Source organism: Phocoena sinus, chromosome 17 (assembly GCF_008692025.1).
Source record: "Phocoena sinus isolate mPhoSin1 chromosome 17, mPhoSin1.pri, whole genome shotgun sequence".
Classification (NCBI taxonomy): domain Eukaryota; kingdom Metazoa; phylum Chordata; class Mammalia; order Artiodactyla; family Phocoenidae; genus Phocoena; species Phocoena sinus.
Window position 1 is genome coordinate 26,527,793 of NC_045779.1, and position 7,823 is coordinate 26,535,615.

Below are 7,823 nucleotides of genomic sequence, written 5' to 3' on the forward strand. Positions count from 1 at the left end.
CAAAAGGGAGTGTCACGATATATTTAAAGTGATGAAAGGGAAGAAACTACAACCAAGATTAATCTACCCAGCAAGGATCTCATTCAGATTTGTCAGAGAAATCAAAAGTTTACAGACAAGCAAAAGCTAAGAAAATTCAGCACCAGCAAACCAGCTCTACAACAAATGCTAAAGGAACTTCTCTAAGTGGGAACCACAAGAGAAGAAAAGGACCTACAAAAACAAACCAAAAACAATTAAGAAATTGGTAACAGGAATATACAGATCAATAATTACCTTAAATGTGAATGGATTAAAGACTCCAACCAAAAGACACAGGCTTCCTGAATGGATACAAAAACAAGACCCATATATATGTTGTCTACAAGAGACCCACTTCTGACCTAGGGACACATACAGATTGAAAGCGAGGAAATGGAAAAAGATATTCCATGTAAATGGAAATCAAAAGAAGGCTGGAGTATCAATACTCATATCAGACAAAATAGACTTCAAAATAAAGAATGTTACAAAAGACAAGGAAGAGACACCACATAATGATCAAGGGTTCAATCCAAGGAGAAGATATAACAATTATAAATATATATGCACCCAACATAGGAGCACCTCAATATATAAGGCAAATTGCAACAGCTATAAAAGAGGAAGTTGACAGTATCACTATAATAGTGGGGGACATTAACACTTCACTAACACCAATGGACAGATCATCCAGAGAGAAAATTAATAAGGAACACAAGCTTTAAATGACACAATAGACCAGATAGATTTAACTGATATTTATAGGGCATTCCATCCAAAAACAGCTGAATACACTTTCTTCTCAAGTGCACACAGAGCATTCTCCAGGATAGAACATAACTTGAGTCACAATTCAAGCCTTGGTAAATTTAAGAAAATTGAAACCATATCAAGCATCTTTTCTGAAAAAAACATTATGAGATTAGAAACAAGTTACAGTGAAAAAAAACCTAAAAAACAAAAACACATGGAGCCTAAACAGTATGTTATTAAATAACCAAGAGATCACTGAAGAAATCAAAGAGGAAATCAAAAGTACCCACAGACAAATGACAACAAATACACGATGATCCAAAACCTATGGGATGAAGCAAAAGTAGTTCTAAGAGGGAAGATTATAGTAATACAATCTTACCTCAAGAAACAAGAAAAATCTCAAATAAACAATTTAACTATACACCTAATCAATTAGAGAAAGAAGAACAAAAAACACCCAAAGTTAGCAGAAGGCAAGAAATCATAACAATCAGAACAGAAATAAATGAAATAGAAACAAAGAAAACAATAGCAAAGATCAATAAAACTAAAAGCTGGTTTTTGAGAAGATGAACAAAATTTATAAACTTTAGCCAGACACATCAAGAAAAAGAGGGAGAGGACTCAAGTTAATAAAATTAGAAATGAAAAAGGAGAAGTTACAGTGGACACTGCAGAAATACAAAGCATCATAAGAGACTACTACAAATAATTCTATGCCAATAGAATGGACAACCCAGAAGAACTGGACAAATTCTTAGAAAGGTGTAATCTTCCAAGACTGAACCAAGAAGAAATAGAAAATATGAACAGACCAATCACAAGTAAAGACATTGAAACTGTGATATAAAATCTTCCAACAAACAAAAGTCCAGGACCAGATGGATTCACAGGTGAATTCTATAAAACATTTAGAGAAGATCTAACACCCATATTTCTCAAACTCTTCAAAAAATTGCAGAGGAAGAAACACTCCCAAACTCATTCTACAAGGCCACCATCACCCTGATATGAAATCCAGACAAAGATACTACAAAAAAAGAATATAACAGACCAATATCACTGATGAATATACATGCAAAAATCCTCAACAAAATACTAGCAAACAGAATCCAACAACACATTAAAAAGATCATACATCATGATCAAATGGGATTTATTCCAGGAATGCAAGGATTCTTCAATATATGCAAATCAATCAGTGTGATACACCATATTAAAAACTGAAGAATAAAAACCATACAATCATCTCAATAGATGCAGAAAATCTTTTCAAAAAATTCAACACCCACTTATGATAAAAACTCTCCAGCAAGTGGGCACAGAGAGTACCTACCTCAACATAATAAAGACCATATATGAAAAACTCACAGCAAACATCATTCTCAATGGTGAAAAACTGAAAGCCTTTCCTCTAAGATCAGAAACAAGACAAGGATGTCCACTCTTGCCCCTATAGTTCAAGATAGTTTTGGAAGTCCTAGCCATGACAATCAGGGGAAAAAAAGAAATGAAAGGAATACAAATTTGAACAGAAGAAGTAAAAATCTCACTGTTTTCAGATGGCATGATACTATGCATAGAAAATCTTTAAGATGCCACCAAGAAATTACTAGACCTAATCAATGAATTTGGTAAAGTTGCAGGATAAAAAAATTAATGCACAGAAATCTCTTGCATTACTGTACACTTATAATGAAAGATCAGAAAGAGAAATTAAGGAACCAATCCCATTTACCACTGCAACAAAAGAATAAAATACCTGGGAATAAACCTGCCTAGGGAGGTAAAAAAAGCTGTACTCAGAAAACTATAAGACACTGATGAAAGAAATCAAAGATGACACAAACAGATGGAGAGATATACCATGTTCTTGGATTGGAAGAATCAATATTGTGAAAATGATTATACTACCCAAAGCAATCTACAGATTCATTGCAATCCCTATCAAATTACCAATTGCATTTTTTACAGAACTAGAACAAAAAATTCTTAAAATTTGTATGGAGACACAAAAGACCCCCAATAGCCAAAATTTTCTTTAGGGAAAAAAAGGAGCTGGAGGAATCAGACTCCTGACTTCAGACTATACAAAGCTACAGTCATCAAGACAATGTGGTACTAACACAAAAACAGAAATATACATCAATGGAACAGTACAGACAGCCCAGAGATAAACTCATGCACCTATGGTGAACTGATCTATGACAAAGGAGGCAAGGATATAGAATGGAGAAAAGACAGTTTCTTCTATAAGTGGTGCTGGGAAAACTGGACAGCTACATGCAAAAGAATGAAATTAGAACACTCCCTAACACCATACACAAAAATAAACTCAAAATGGATTACAGACCTAAATGTAAGGCCAGATACTATAAAACTCTTAGAGGAAAACATAGGCAGAACACTCTTTGACATAAATCACAACAAGATTTTTTTGACCCACCTCCTAGAGTAATGGAAATAAAAACAAAAACAAACAAATGGGACCTAATGAAACCTAAAAGCTTTTCACAGCAAAGGAAACTATAACAAGATGAAAAGATGACCCTCAGAATGGGAGAAAATATTTGCAAACAAATCAACAGACAAAGGTTTAATTTCCAAAATATATAAACAGTTCATACAGTTCAATATTAAAAAAAAGAATTAAAAAATGGGCAGAATGCTTCTGATAAACCTAGGGGTGGGACACAAATAAAGACACAGATGTAGAGAATAGACTTGAAGACACGAGGAGGGGGAAGGGGAAACTGGGACAACGTGAGAGACTAGCATTGATATATATATACACTATTTAATGTAAAATAGATAGCTAGTAGGAAGCAGCTGCATAGCACAGTGAGATGGGCTCAGTGCTATGTGACCACCTAGAGGGTTGGGATAGGGAGGGTGGGAGGGAGATACAAGTGGGAGGGGATATGGAGGTATAGCTGATTCACTTTGTTATACAGCAGAAACCAACACAACACTGTAAAGCAATTATACTCCAATAAAGATGTTAAAAAAAATTAGGCAAAATACCTAAATAGACATTTCTCCAAAGAAGACATACAGATGGCCAATAGGCACATGAGAAACTGCTGAACATCACTAATTAATAGAGAAATGCAAATCAAAACTACAATGAGGTATCACCTCACACCATTTAGAATGGGCATCATCAGAAAATCTACAAACAATAAATGCTAGGAAGGGTGTGGAGAAAAGGGAACCCTCTTGGTTGGGTGGTAGGAATATAAATGATACAGCCACTATGGAGAACAGTATGGAGGTTTCTTAAAAAATTAAAAATAGAATTACCATATGACTCAGCAATCCCACTACTGGGCATATACCCAGAGAAAACCATATTTCAAAAAGCACATGCACCCCACTGTTTATTGAAACACTATTTTCAATAGCCAAGTCATGGAAGCAACCTAAATGCCCATTGAAAGATGAATGGATAAAGAAGATGTGGTATGTATATACAATGGAATATTAGTCAGCCATAAAAAGGAACAAAGTTGGGTCATTTGTTGAGACATGGATGGACCTAGAGACTGTCATACAGAGTGAAATAAGTCAGAAAGACAAAAAAACCCTGTATATTAATACCTATATGTGGAATCTAGAAAAATGGTACAGATGAACTGGTTTGCAAGGCAGAAATAGAGGCACAGATGTAGAGAACACACATATGGACACCGAAGGGGGAAAGTGGCGGGGTGGGTGATGGTGGTGGGAAGAATTGGGAGACTGGGATTGACATAAATACACTAATATGTATAAAATATATAACAAATAAGAACCTCCTATTAAAAAAGAAAAAAAAAGAACCTTCTGTATAGCACAGGGAACTCTGCTCAATACTCTGTAATGACCTATATGGTAATAGAATCTAAGAAAGAATGGATATATGTCTATATATAACTGATTCACTTTGCTGTACAGCAGAAACTAACACAATGTTGTAAATCAACTATACTCCAATAAAAATTAATTAAAATATATGTATGTAAAAAGGCACAAGCTGAAGGGAACAGAAAAACAAAATGGAAATAAAAGTAAAGAGATGGCTAGGATCCATATTCAGTAGATGAGGACAAGCTGATGCTGCCGTTTCTTCGAAGCTTTCTTAAGGACGGAAATCATATTCCAATTTTGTCTCATTCTCTCATGCAGGTAATTGTTAGTACACAAAAGTAGGGTTGTAATGTTGCTAGAGCTAAGCTGAAATATTAACCAAAAAAAAAATAATCCACCAGAATTGCATAATAAACAAATAGATGGCAGTTCTTCATGGACCAGTGCTTCCAAAGCCCTTCTGTAGCTTGAGATGATTGTGAAGTTTCTAGAAATGACCATACAAAATATAACTACTTTGATAAGCCTTGACTTTTTCTGATAGTTCTCTACTCGTGAAGACAATCACAGATGGGTTGTAGTAAATGTACTGAGGGATGTTAGTTTTGTTCTCCACAGTCTTCCATTCACAAACCTAACATGACTGAACATTTAACTTCACTCTGCCATGCTTTAAACTAAAGAGGAAGCAAATAAGATTGTAAAAGAAATAGACTGGTCTTTAAAAGCAATATCCTCACCCTTGAATGAGTGACTTTTCTATACAACACAGTACAATTTAGTTTTCTGGAAAGAGTAATTTATCAAATGGTGCCCTCTGCATGCTAGTTTATCTAATTGACAGGCACTTTACCCTCTGAAAAACTTACTTGCCTTATTCAGCGTTTGCCGGAATGACATTTTTTTTTTTTTTTTTGACAATGAAATCTTATTCATGTAATAAACTTTCCCCTTCAGGCTCATGCTACACAGATCAGCATGGCATGCCCCTCCCAAGGGTTTTAAATTAATTTCTATTAATTTGGCTTGTGACAAATACCCACTACTTAGTCTTAATTACAGAAAATTGATCATCTTCTTCAAATGGACAGTTTTCAATTATAGCTTAAAATTCTTTCTTTCTAGCATATCCAGATGTCCAACTGTCACAGAGTTTACCAAATAAACCATAGAAAAAGTGTTTGTTCTTCTGCGTTCAAGGTTTGAACACTGTCCATTGCTTTTTTGACTGCCATCAAATGAGGCGTGCTTCTGAGCTGCAGTCTCTGACAGGCCATCTGATCCTGTTGAAGGGCTCAGTTCCTCAAGTTTATGCCATTGTTACTTGGATGCAACAACTGTTAAAATGTCTTTAAACATTTAATATACAATGTCATAATTTTGTGTTTTAAAAGTTGATCATAATTAAAAGACAAAATAAACCTTTAAAATATTTTTAAAAAATCATTGGTCCAGAATTGTGGAATGCATAACTGAAGACTATTGGTGCTTCCCATAAATTTTCCACTAAGTTGAATGTCTTCAGTAACTGTTTTAAAGTCATGATTATGGTATGTCTGCTATGAGATACATTGGTCACTTGTATTATATATCAGCTAAAAGAAACATGCCTTTGATTTCTTAATCAAAGATATGTCATCAACACAAACAAAACCAAAAACCTTTTGCAAAAGAAGAAATATTATTATAATGCTAATTCCTTAAATTCTCTTTGATTAGATCTAGTGAGGAAAATGTTTATTTATTTGTATAAATAAACTTGAATCCCAACATGATTTGTTACCCATTTTGTGACCTTGGGGTAGTTATTTTACCCTTTTGTTATTAATCACCCTCTGTATAACATGTAAATGTAAATTTAAAATATGTCTATTGGAATACAAACTGTGTACATTAGATAATTTATATTTCAATTATATATTGCACATATATAAAACTATATACATCTAGACACAATGTATGTATAAGTCGATAGTGCAATTAACTATGCATAGTCTTTGTCAAATATCTAATAAAACTTGTTTATTTAGTTTTAGGAGACAATTTATAAACAGACCTTACTTTCAAACTATTTCTACCTCTTCAAAATAGCTTTGCCAGTCTTAGATTAGGTGACCATAGGTATGTGGTTTTATCTATGGGCATTCTATCTTTTTCCATTGATCTGTATTTCTGTTTTTGTGCCAGTACCATACTGTTTTGATTACTGTAGCTTTGTAGTATAGTCTGAAGTCACAGATCCTGATTTCTCCAGCTCCAATCTGCTTTCTCAAGATTGCTTTGGCTATTTGGGGTCTTTCGTGTTTCCATACAAATTGTAATTTTTTTTTTTTTGTAATTCTGTGAAAAACGCCATTGGTAATTTGATAAGGAATGCATTGAATCTATAGATTGCTTTGGGTAGTATAGTCATTTTCACAATATTGATTCTTCCAATCCAAGAACATGGTATATCTTTCCATCTGTTTGTGATGTCTTTGATTTATTTCATCAGTGTCTTGTAATTTTTTGAGAGCAGGTCTTTTGCCTCCTTAGGTAGGTTTATTCCTAGGTTTTTTTTTATTTTTGTTGTGATAGTAAATGGGATTGTTTCCTTAATTTCTCTTTCTGATCTTTGTTGTTAGTGTATAGGAATGCAAGAGATCCCTGTGTATTAATTTTATATCTTGCAACTTTACCAAATTCACTGATGAGTTTAGTAGTTTCCTGGTAGCATCTTTAGGATTTTCTGTGTATAGTATCATGTCATTGGCATACAGTGACAGTTTTACTTCTTCTTTTACAATTTGTATTCCTTTTATTTCTTTTTCTTCTCTGATTGCTATGGGTACGACTTCCAAAACTGAGTTGAATTATAGCGGTGAGAATGGTCATCCTTGTTTTATTCCTGATCTTAGAGAAAGTACTTTCAGTTTTCCACCATAGAAAATGATGTTGGCTGTGGGTTTGTCATCTGTGGTCTTTATTATATTGAGGTTGTTTCTCTCTATGTGCACTTTCTGGAGAGTTCTATCATAAACGTGTGGTGAATTTTACAAAAGTTTTTTATGCATCTATTGAGATAATCATATGTTTTTTATTCTTCAATTTGTTAATGTAATGTATCACATTGATTGATTTGCATATATTGAAGAATCCTTGCAACCCTGGGATAAATCCCACTTGATCATGGTTTATGATCCTTTTAATGTGTTGCT